Source organism: Cucumis melo, chromosome 7 (genome assembly GCF_025177605.1).
Source record: "Cucumis melo cultivar AY chromosome 7, USDA_Cmelo_AY_1.0, whole genome shotgun sequence".
NCBI classification, from domain to species: Eukaryota; Viridiplantae; Streptophyta; class Magnoliopsida; order Cucurbitales; family Cucurbitaceae; genus Cucumis; species Cucumis melo.
Window position 1 is genome coordinate 23,558,144 of NC_066863.1, and position 12,937 is coordinate 23,571,080.

The 12,937-nt window shown below is 28.5% G+C and overlaps 1 long non-coding RNA gene across 1 annotated transcript; it reads left to right on the forward strand.

Moving 5' to 3' along the window:
• Window positions 1-1,454: 1,454 nt before the first annotated feature.
• On the forward strand, window positions 1,455-2,240 carry LOC127150159 (uncharacterized). The gene is made up of 2 exons (XR_007822172.1): window positions 1,455-1,979; window positions 2,077-2,240. It is a non-coding gene; the product is annotated as an uncharacterized LOC127150159 (long non-coding RNA).
• Window positions 2,241-12,937: the final 10,697 nt, after the last annotated feature.

Here is a 12,937-nt window from a genome sequence, read left to right on the forward strand (position 1 = left end):
CTTTTTCCTCCTATAATGAATTTATCATATCCTTATTATAGATTTTTCTAACCAAGTGTTTATATAAAATGATATAATTTCAAACATTATTCCTATTTCACGGGAGGGAGGATTTGGCACTTTGATAAGTGTGGGAGAGATCAACTTGGGTTGCGTTGGGAATTAAAACAAAATGGTTCATTTCCATTTGACTTGTTGTGATTGCATTTTGAGGAGGTTTTTTTTCAACTACTGTTGATGAACTAAACTCATTTTGAATAAATTTTGAAATACTTAAAAGAAAGTTAATTTTGGATTTCACATTTATATGGATGAAAATCTCCAATACTATGTTTGATCCTTTCTGTTATATGAATAATATCATCAAAATATGTGAAAATACATATGACTTAGTATATATGAAAGAATATGAGATCGGTGACTTCACAAAAAAGTAATTGTTTGTTAGGAAATGACGAAATTACCTTAAAGTTGTAAGTTTGTAACACCTCATCCACAAATTTTGAAAATGAAGAAAAATTTTAAGGAAAAAAATGTTGATGAAAAAGGTGAAAAAACCCAATTTGAATAAATGTCATATTAATTCATAGAATAATGTCATATTCAAAGAAGCCTGGAATGAGAATATTGAAGACTAGGATATAAAAGCCGAGAAGACCTCTCCGTGAGAGAGAACAAAATTTATGGAACTCCATTAAAGCGTCTTTCGCAGCTTCTTCTAATTAAAGCAGAGGTTTTGATCACTACAAGAAATCGGGGTTATCCCAACGCAAAAGAAGACGTCGAGCGAACCATCGTAGGAAATGAATGGCTCTTCCTACGCCCAGTGTAAAACGTTGGGAATTATACGTTTCCCGACGCAATGCACCATGCGTCGGGGTAGGCGTCGGGAATTACATGTTATCCCGATGCGTCATGTATGAGTCGGGAAAGATCCGTCGGAAATTAGGCCACATTAGATTTTTTTAAAAAAATTGTTTTAGGATTTTGTTTTGGTATAGATTTTTGTTTATAAAATCTATTGTTGTATTGAATGTGTGTTGAATTGAAATTTGAAGTGGGTTTAGTTGAATTTAAATTTTGAAGGGGAAGTTTAAAATTGAATTGAAAATTTAAAGGAGGGGTGAATTTAAATTTTGAAGGGGGTTTAAGGTTGAAGTAAAAATTTGAAGTGAGGGGTTGAATTTAAATTTTGAAGAGTGGGGGGAGGGAGGGGGGGTAAATTGAAGTTTTGAAGGGGGTGGAGGGATGAATTGAAAATTTGAAATGAGGGAGGGTTGAATAGAAATTTTGAAAGGGGTGGGGGGTTTGAATTGAAAATTTGAGAAGGACAATCCAATTTGTTTGTGTTAAAAATTTTGTAATATGTGTTAAGATTTATTTTGGCTATCATGCAGTTATGATAGCCTGTTTATGTTGAATAATGTTGTTTATTTTAGATGGCTATCCTACAGTTATGGTAGTCTCTATAGTTTAAAGGGAGTAAGTTATGGATGTGAGATGAGAGATATATGTTTCTAATCAGACCTATTTATGTTTTAGGGACTTAAACGATAGACAAGGGTTAGATGAAACTTAGGAATAAGTTCTCTCTTGAGTATCAAGAGGGAGTGACCCAATTTTTAGAATTTGCCAAATTTCACGTTGATGCCTACGGACGATTAAGGTGTCCATGCAAAAGATGTGTGATCAGGTGTTGGGTAGACGACCAGGCTATTCAAAAGGCCTTGGTTGGGGATCCAAGTTGAAAGTCCGCAAGACGAGAAGTGCGAGCAGTTCCTCGATGCCATGTTTGCAATCTACAGAAAGAGAGATTCAATTACAAGCTAAGCTCGATGAAGCTTTGGAATGGATTGAACATATTGAAGAGCATACAAGAAATCATCAAGCATTAGCTTCAGAAGTGGAACAAATGCGGAAGCTGATACAAGACATGACTTGGGCACAGCAAGGACCACCACATAATCCCTAGCTTTGCGGTACGTATATATGTTTCTATTATTTTTAGGTTTTTGAAATGACAGTGATGATATGGATATATATGTACTAAACTTATCCACTTTTGTATCATTGTAGAACCCGTGGTGCAGAATGACGTATGAGGCTCGTTAGAAGACGTACAACTTTCTTTGCACTTTTTTCTATCATGAACATAATTATATTTTTTGTATTATGAACGCTATTATATTTTTTGAACTTTTTTGTATTATCTAAATTATCAATATTCCGTAATTTACTAATTTATTTTGAATTTTCTAATTTAATTCAAAACGAATGTGATTATTTCACAAAATAGAGACTTGATTCATTATAGTTTATTTTAGAAAAAACAAATAAAAATTACATATTTAAAAAAAACATATAAAACGAATTTCCGATGCACAAAATGTTGGCAATGAGGATATCGGGAGTAGGTATTTTCGACACACAGGCGACGTCGACAATGAGGACGTTGGGAATTCCCTATTGCCAACGTAGTGGCAGCGTTGGAAAATGGTACATCTGGAGACTGTTATTCCCGACGCGTCAGGAAATGTTCCCGACATGACCTTCTGCGTCGGAAAATCATATCTCGACGTGTTTAACATTTTCGTCGACGTGTGTGCACGTTGGGAGTCCGCCCAATTCTTGTAGTGGATACTTCTATTTGAAAGATAAATGGAAACGGTATATTCTCCACGTCACCTATCAAGCAAGCTCTTCACTCTTCCAACATGGAAAACAGTGAGTCATTATATAAATCTTCGTGGAAGTCTAAAATTCCCACAAGAATAAAAAAATTTCATCTGGACTCTGATGCATAATGAGGTACACTTTTGATATTCTCGAAAGAAGGTTGAAAAATCATTGCCTTAGTCCAAAATGGTGTGTGCTTTGTCAAAAAAAGTGGTGAGACTATTGATTATCTCTCCACCTCTTGCAACACCTCAAAGTCCCTTTGGAACAAGATTGAAGCTTCAATTGGATGGAAAACAACAATCAAAATTGCTGCAACCTCTGTCTAAATCTTTGCTCCATCGACACCAAAAACAAAAAATAAGGCATTATCTATTTCGGTGGCAACTTTATGGAACATTTGGCTGGAGAGAAACAACACGATCTTTAACAACAAATTTTCTAGCACTATTAAGATGTGGGAGGATATTTACAATCTTATTGGTTTAGTACTTTTACTTGATTGTCCCTTTCTGTATTTCAGGGCTTATCTCTATCTCTCTTTTGATCATCGTTTTGTGCCTCCTTTTGATTCAATGAATATATATTTGAAAGGGGATAATGAGGGTACTAAAAGGGTGTGCACCTAGTGGAGATGCTTACGTGCTCCTATTGACCCATCTTGTATCATTTTCTAAGAAAGAAAGAAAAAAAAAGAACAAAGATGTGGTTGAGTTTGAGCCTGATGAAAAACTCCGATATATTAGATATGGTTGCAATATGCATGGATTTGTACCTTCCAACCATGTGTTTATGGAAAGCCTTAGACGTATATGTGATCCTACCATGCAAAAGTTTTGTCAAATGCAAGAGAGCTTGGCTTAGGAATAAAAAGGTAGATCCTTATGTGAAGAGTATTTTTTATTTTTAATTTTTTTAAAATAACAAAATTATTTCTGTCAATTTCTTAATTACTATCAAACATTGTATTTTAAGATTACTTTTCTTATGAAATTTTAATAATATAGTTTTTAAAAGCTAGACGTTGGATGTGAAATTCAAAAAAAATTACGTTCAAATATCATCCAAGAGTTTTTATCTAAAGTTGTTTTTGGCTATCATATCAACTACTCTATTTCCTTCCCTATGAACATGAATAAAAGAAATTAAATGCGTTCAAATTTTAAGTATATATTTTATACTTAAATAAATGCCATAAATTTAATTTTAATAGCATACATTAAGATATGATTATCATATGAACACAATAATATTTAGAACAATGATCTAGTGAAGATTATTAAATCCAAATTCTAGAATTCTTGTGCACGAAAATTGAATTGCAAAACAGTTTCTTGTCTTGTTTTATTTTCTGAAAAATAATTTGAATTTTCATTTTCTAATAAAATGTTTGTGTGAAATATTAATCAGGTTTATTCAAAATAAATTCAGTTTAATGATAATATTATTAGAAGCAAATTTTCTTTTAATAATAAAAAAGAGAGAAAATATGCAAATTTCAATCAAACAGTTAGAGAGTGAAGACAAGAGAGATTAGAAAATGACAAGTTGGGAATTATCTGAAACAATTTGAACAGATAAAAAAGTGGAAAGAACAATTAAAGTTTTTTTCTTTTAAAAAATGGCTTTTAAAAACTATTTTGATTAAAAATAAATAATAATAAAAAAAGTAATTGAGAAACCAATAAATCAATCCCAAAGTGCTTTGGAACAAGTTGCATCTTTGACTAAAAGAATCAACACACTACAAGTCTATATAAGATTTTATTATTGTTGTTGTTATTATTATTATTTGAATTTAAACCATTATTTTATTTAATATTTAATTCATATAAGTCTACAACTTAAACCATTTTACTTTCTGATGTTTGTTTTAGTCCCTTAAATTAAGTAAATGGATTGATAAAAAGAGATGGTCATAAAGATAAAAGTGATTAAAATAACCACTTTTAAAATATAAAAAAATAAAATAAAATAGATGTTTTAAAAACAATATGAACTAAAATAATAATAATAAGATATACGATTTAAATGTACGAGATTGAAATGAACTATAACGGACCATAATGTAATACTTCTCCATTAGAAAACTAACTAACGGAATTTAGTTTATCTGCTATCATGTTATATGTTTACCTCTAATTTAAGTATTATATTAAAAGCTTTTTTTTTGTTTTATATATGATCACTACAAAAAATCGGAGTTTTCCCGACGCATAAAATGTCATCGACTAACGAAACATCAGGACAAACGGCTATTCCCGACGTCGTGATCCATTGGTCGGGACACGGGGAAAACATTAATTTAATATCATCTTTGTCCACTGTTTCATAAAGAATGTCGGGAAAAAAGAAGTCAATCCCGATGCTTCTAAAACAGCGTCGAAAATAGGAATACAGTTCCCAACGCATTTCACGGGACGTCGAGATAAACTCGAACGTTTATTATCTGTCAAAGCAAGATCCCCGACACTCCATGCATGGCATCGAAAATAGGTTTATAGTTTCCAACGGGTTGCACGAGACTTCGGGATAAACTCAAACATTAATTACGTGTCAGAGCAAGATCCCAGACGCCATGCATGGAGTGTCGAGAATGGTTTACCTACTTCCAAAGACATTAGTGATTCATCGGGACTTTGTCTAACTATTCCCGACATATAGATAACGGCGTCGGGAGTTCCCCTATATATTTCATTTCAGTTTTCTAAAAAACGGAACTATATTTTCGAAGACGAGACCGTCTTCGCCTCTCTGTCTGTCTCGTCTTTGTCTCTCTTTGTTTAACCGGTGAACCTGTCTCTGTCTTTGTCTCTCTTTGTCCGACCGGCAAGTCTCTCTCTGTTCGTTATCTCCGTCACACACAACCGTCGTTGGAGATCCACGTCTTTATCGCGTCTCGTCCATCCGTTGTGCACCAACGTACCATTAGTTTGGGTTCTTTTGTATGTATGTTGATGCTTTTTAATGTAGGTTGATGGTCGTTCTGCTGTATGTATATGTTAATACTTTGAATATATATTGATGGTTGTTCTGTTATTTGCTACAAATGTATGTTCTGTTGTATTGATATCAAACTTGTTGTGTATTTCAACATTATGTGCAATGGAGGAACTCAAATAGAGGAAGGGAAGTTGAGCATTATTATAGCTAGTTTGATTTTAGATACATGGGCAGGATGAGCAAAGAGTGTAGTTGGACATTATTACGAGCCGTGTCCAGAGAAACACGAGGTTGCTTGAAATAGAAAGAACCCTAACTTTGGTGGTTCAGAAATTGATTATGAAGAAATGAGCAGAAAATGACAAGATTGAGAACCGAATAAGTAAGTCATAGAAAGTTCCTTACTTGCATATTAGGTAATATGCAAGTGAGAAACTTTTTATGGCTTATCTGTTCGGTTCTCGATTTTGTTACTTTCTGCAACTCTCTTCCCAATCAATTTTCTGGAACCACTCGAGTAAGGGATTGTTTCTATTTGAAGCAACCTCGTGTTTCTCTTTACGCAGCTCATAATAATATTCAACTTTCCATTTTGCACATTCTGTCTATGTCCCTATGATCATACTACCTACAGTGATGTTGAGACAATGTGCATTAAGTTGAGAAACTGGCGTCATCACTTTGAATTATGTTTAAGTTTTTATTTTTACTTTGTATTATTGATGTAATTTATATTTGAACTATCTAGAATGTTTACTTTTTTAATATTTCAATTAATAATAAATTTGATTTGGTATTTTTGTAATTTTTTTCAATTTTATGTTGATTCTAATTCAATTTAGAATTTTAATATTTTTTTATTAAGTTTACGTTAATCAATAAAAGTTAGAAGTAAATTAATTTTTTTTATCAATTTTACGTTAATTAATAAAAACATAAATTTGATAGCACTGCCGACGTTGCGTACTAGACGACGTTGATGCCGGTAGTAAGGTATTTGCAACGTTGTTAACATGTGTCAGTAGTTTCGCACTATCAACGTGTTGACCATATCAATGAAGAGTGTGTCAGCAGTAACCTTTGCCAACGTTATCCCATTATCACGTTAGGAGAGGTGAAGCCGACACATTTCTCACGACATCCTTGTCGATGTCGATTTCGACAATTTAGAGTAAACAATTTTGTTTTGTATTTATAAGAATCCAAACTTATAATACCCTCCAATATTTAAGATTCAAAATTTAGATTCAACACTTAATGACTTCAACATTCCCCTCCTTTTTATTGTGCGAGAGTTCAACGAGTATATATTAACTAATTTATTTATGTCTATATTCCTTATACTATATAATAAGTAAATTTTTGTAACTAGACAAAAAAAAATCTAGTAATAAGAATCATAATGTTCAATAAGGCCTCGTGTTTAAGATTCAAACTTTGGATTTGACACTCAATAGTTTTGATATTCTCTTGTATCTTACTCATTGAGTTCTTTTAACATAGAATTACTCTAAGCTAATTATGTATTAGTAATTTTCAAAAATATTAAATTTCAATTATGTGTATGATATATCATCTTTTGATCTTAAAATCGTGGTTACTAAATTATTGACCAAGTCAATATTTTTTAAAATTAAAAAATCTACTTAAAAAAAACATAAAATTTCAGTAGGTATAAAATTTTAAAATTAATATCCAAGTAGATAGGTTGATTTTAAAAGAATAAACAAACATGAATGTCAATACAAAATTTGAAACTTAGATATACTTATAGGAAAACTTTTTAAGTTCAAAGACTTACTATAATAATAAGAATGGAAAGTTTTCAAACACATAAATGAGACAACAATAAGTACTACCAGACAAAGCACCTAAATATATATTATTTTCATTTATAATATATATACTAGTCTATGGGCAATACCAGAGAAGCCCTAGTTTGTGGAAAACCACTTTTAGACTATTTGACAGAAAACCAGGGGGAGGAGAAGAAAAAGTCTACCTTTTTATTATGAATATGAATATGAATATGATTTTAGCATGATTATGATTATTGTATTATTATTTTTGGCAAATTTAAGTTATGAGGGGGCAGCTTGGAATCAGATAAGTTTAGCAACTTGAGGTTGAGGCAGCTTCCAATATTAATAATAATAATTCCCATCCCCCACCATATCTCTCTCAATTCCTTCCCCCCCTTTTTCTTTTTTAATTTCTTTTTCCTCATAAATGCATTCAATTTCTTTTATATATTTTTCTAATCAAAACCCATTTATTTATTTATTTATTTATTAGAAGAAGAAGAGGTTTTTGTCCTATCAATACATATATTGTTAAAATTATTTGATTTGATGTGACCTTGTGGTAAATTCAGAGAACATATTATACATTGATTATTATTGCATAAAAATCAATCATTTTATTATTTACTATGGTAGAAAGTAGATCTTTTTGTATGGGAATAGGACAAATTTTTTAGCTGAAAAAAAAGTGCATATATTAGAAAAAGACAAATCAAATATTTTGTTACCCCACAATATTTTCATTATTATTATGAAATATAGTTTGGTGTTTTCCCACTTTCTAGGGTGGCAACCACTTCAATATTAGAAGGCCTTCATGATTGGAAAATCCCATGTAATGTGTGTATCTGTATGTATAGCTAAGGATTTTCTTTTTCTTTTTCTTTTCTTTTTTCCTTTATATATTATAATCTTTAATTTCCGTAATTACTTTTTTCATTAATCATTTTCTGACTTTTGGGATTCAGCCCATATTGCTCCATTTTTCAAAACAATAATTAATCGCTTTGATGGCAAAATGTGAACAACCAACGTTACAAAATTAATTTTACAATATGTCTATTAATTCTATCAATATCTACTGTAGATATTAATAAATCTAAAATTTTGTTATGTTTGAAAAATATTCTTTTTCTTTATCATATGTAGTAGCTTTTTCATATTTGTTCAACAATTTCATCTATTTTTTCATTTATGTTGAATAAATCTTAATATTAGTCTAATTGTTGATTATACTATTACAAATTTTAAAGTTTACGAACATAATCTTTACAAATTAAAGTTTAAAGACTAAATGGTAAGATTTTTTCCTAAACGTTGAGGGAGCTAGAAAAAGTGTTCTCTTTGGTCTAAAAAGAAAAAAGGGGAAAAGAAGTCATCTTAATTGAGCTCTTTGATATGAAATTATAAGTAGTTCTAAAGCCACCCTTAAAATAGTTGAATATTAGATTTAAATATGTGGGGACAAAAGACCACTAATTTAATTTCTTTGAAATTAAAAAGGGGCCGATATGATATGAATAGGCTTTGAAATTCAAACTATTTATTAATGGGTTCTTTTTCTAAGTTTGATAGAAATTAATACTAAGCTCATGAAGCATCTTTTTTGACCGACGAAAAATCAAACCACTAATTTTTTCAATAAATTAATCGATTTGTACAAATTTGATTGATGTTTTCTTATTCTTAAATTTTAGATGACAAAATTTACGTGTAATTTAATTTTTAGTGATTGATTAGACTTATCTTTAAAGGTCAATAAAAAACACCAAAAACGTTTGTTAGACATCGAAAATATCTAATTTGTTTTATATTTGTTTCTTAACGATCTATCTCCATCATTACGTACATGCAACTTTTCAAAATTTCAATTAATCAAATAAATATTTTTAAAATTTGTGTTAATCTATAGCACAAATTTAAATTGTCTTGTTTTTTATTAACTATTATTAGTATTTAAATCTTAAATTCTTTTACCACATTTACGGAATATTCAAATAAACAAGTGCAAAACCTTAACTATAAATTTTTTATAAACATATTAAGTTATATAAATATATTTAATACAAATACTCATTTTTAATTATAACTAATAATTCTCATATTTCAAGTTGTTTGTAAAGTTATGTTCTCTCCTAATTAGGTAGACGTTCAGATGACAAATCAATCAAATTGACATACTCATAATATTATTATTATTATTATTATTATTATTATTTTATAATATTGACCCTTTCATATTTCAACGCTAAAAGTTATCAAAATAATTTTAAAAAATAAAATCAATGACAAATAATAAATTAGTAAAAGGTTGAAGATCAAAACTCAATAATTATAAATATACACATAAAATATGACTAAATAGAAACGATTTAATTAGAATCTATCCTAAGTTGATTTGATTGTATATTAATGTTAAAAAGCAAAAAAAAAAAAAAATTGATGGTTGAGATGAAAAGGTTAGTATTTATTTAATATAGGGATGAAGAGTCAAGATCCCTCAAATGTTGATTAAAGAAATAATTAAGAATTAACAAATAAAAGTGATATCTTAATTAAATTTATTAAAAAAGAATAAAAAGTCATAGTAAGTTAATACACGTGGTCCAACCAAAAACACGTTGGGTGGGGACTTACTAAAATTACGAAAGGGTGTGGCGACCCATGCATTCTGGGACACGTGTTTCAATGTGATTTGAAGTACACATGCAGGTACATCTTGTGTACGTACGTCAGTCTTCATAATTGAGATTCAATTTAAATTATTCAAACAAAACAAACAAAATAAATAAATTCAACAAATCATTTTCTTTTTATCATAAATTAAAACAGACTTTTACTCTTACTATACCCATTTAATTTTAAGGTTAATTAAACTCGATTTAACCTATTTTTGTATGGTTCAGACTTCAGATTATACTATGGCTAATTTCATATTCTGATATATATATGGGTCGTTTTTATGTGTGTTTATTATTATTAATTTAATAATGAAAAATTGGTTTGACTAAACTAAAATTTAAGGAGGTTTAGTGATAGAAAATTGTTATGGTTGAAAAAGCATATATTAGGCATAATGCTCGAAGTTTGAATGAAATATAATTAAAAATATATTTGTATTTTATTAGAGAAAAAGAGGAGTGAGTGAGATGAGAATGAGATAATGGAATACAGCAGGGAGAGTGTGTGACAATGAACGAAGATTTTGGAGTCACGTGAAATAAAGTATTAATTAATTACTTTCATTCAATTGATTAATACTAATAATTGAGATAAGAGTAAAACAGGCAGAGCCAGTTGGTATTGTATTCCTTCCATTCTCATTTCTTTATATACATATATATACAAAATCAATTTCTTTTATTCGTACTACTAAATTTTCCTTGGAATATTGAAATCAATATTTTTATTATATTGTAACAAATTCATCAAACACATTAATAATTATAAATAATAAAGATGTTAATTGGTTTAAAACACATAATACACTTACAATTTTTCATAGAAATATGTTAGACCTTTTTTTCTAACTATATTTTTCTTTTTTAAATTAGACATTATGGTTTTATTTAATATAATTTTTAGTTTTCTTTTCATAAATAGTAAAATAGTCAACCTATTTACGGTATAATAAAACAATAAAAAAAATCATTTTGTTATTTTGCAATTTTGCTATAGTTGCAAATATATGAGTGGTTTTACGATCTAAAAGAATTTTGTTTTTTCTTTTATAATTTTATTTTCATTTAGATTTGGAAAATTGAAGTTGATATAAGAAACTTTTCATTAATTGTACTCTTTGTCAAGAAAAAAAAAAGGGTACAAATATTATGAGCTGTCGAAGGAAATATATTTACTAAAATGAAGATGAGATAATTTTTCACGTTTTTATTAGTTTTTTTCTGAGATTTGAAAATGTCATATTTGTTTGAGTGTTAATTGACCTTAATTACGGTATTGGTTTCCTTAATTAGAAATTTGTATGTGACATTAATTCCAATTGAATTCTTACGTATACATCAGTTGTATGCATTATACTATAGCATTTTAGATTAATTAGATTATTAGTTTCATTTAAGTCTCTATTGTTATCTTTTTCTTTCATTATTATTATTATTTCATTTTGATTCCAAGATTCTTAATCTTTTTCTTGAATAAAAATTAGGATAGCATAACAATGTTAGAGAGATAATATCATCTAAGAGTATAGCAACAATTTTAAAAAAATTGTGTAAATATAGTAAAGTTTATCTATTATATATTTCTATTGATATCTATGCTATTATCCAATGCTAGATAACATTTTAAATAAATATTTACAAAACTTCATTAAAAAAAAAAAAATTATTCATTTAACAAGTGAATGAAGTTTTTCTCATGCTTACACATTGTTTGAAAAAAAATGGTTAGATATCATTTTTTGTTTTGTAGTTTGAAGTTTTTTTAATTTTAATTCATCTACTCTCAATAAACTCCCTGTAAAATCTCTACAAAGCTAATTAAATTTGGTTTATCAAAATTGGTTATTAATAATAATAGTAACATTCATAAAAAGCTATAAGGTTATCAAAATTTTATAGTAAAAATATTAATAAGCAACAATTTTTTTTCTTAAAAAGGAATTCAACAAAAAAAACTAGAAACTAAATTTAAGATGGATTGAAAATACACCATTAAAGCACCGGAAGTAAATAAAAAAATGATATAGTATGTCAAGTTTGGATTCTTAAAAATAAAATTGACAAATCATAAAATTTCCTAGGAAAACTTTAAAAGCTAAAAAAGTTGTGACTTTGAAATTGAAAAATAAAATAAAGTATAAAAGTTTATAATTAAACCCATGACCACGTTTCATTTTTATAATTTAGTTGAATATATCAAATAAAAAAAATATAAAATTTATTAAGAAAATTGCATAAAACTCATGGGATTGTATGTGTAATTAATGATTTTAAAAATAGTAGTTTAATTCATTAATTCAAAGAAAAAAAACATCTCGAGTGAGTGAATAAGTCAACTTTGACAATAAGCAATCCAAAGATGACCTAATTCTAATTAATTAATTAAAATATATATTGAACGTCCCAAGGTGTTTGCTTGTATGAATAAATTATGAATTTATATTAGCCAATTAAAAGCATAGGAAATAGGTTGTTTTGTCCAAATATATATATATATATATATATATATATATATATATATATATATATATATATTATGTGTGTGTGTATGTATGTATAGAAATTAATGTACTAAAATTTTGGATCGGGTGCAATGCTACATGTCCTACTCACTTTTTTTAAAATTATTGCATTGATTAAAAACAAAAATTATATAGTTGACTTTTTATAAACCCAAGAACTATTTCAAAGGTTACTCTTGTGTAAACTAGGGTTATGTTCAACTAAGTTAACTAAGGTGTCCATCTTTTATTAGGATATTGTCACATTATCGAATTTGTAGAAAAAAATATATTTATGTTTACTATATATTTGTTTATATCAAACTATACGAAA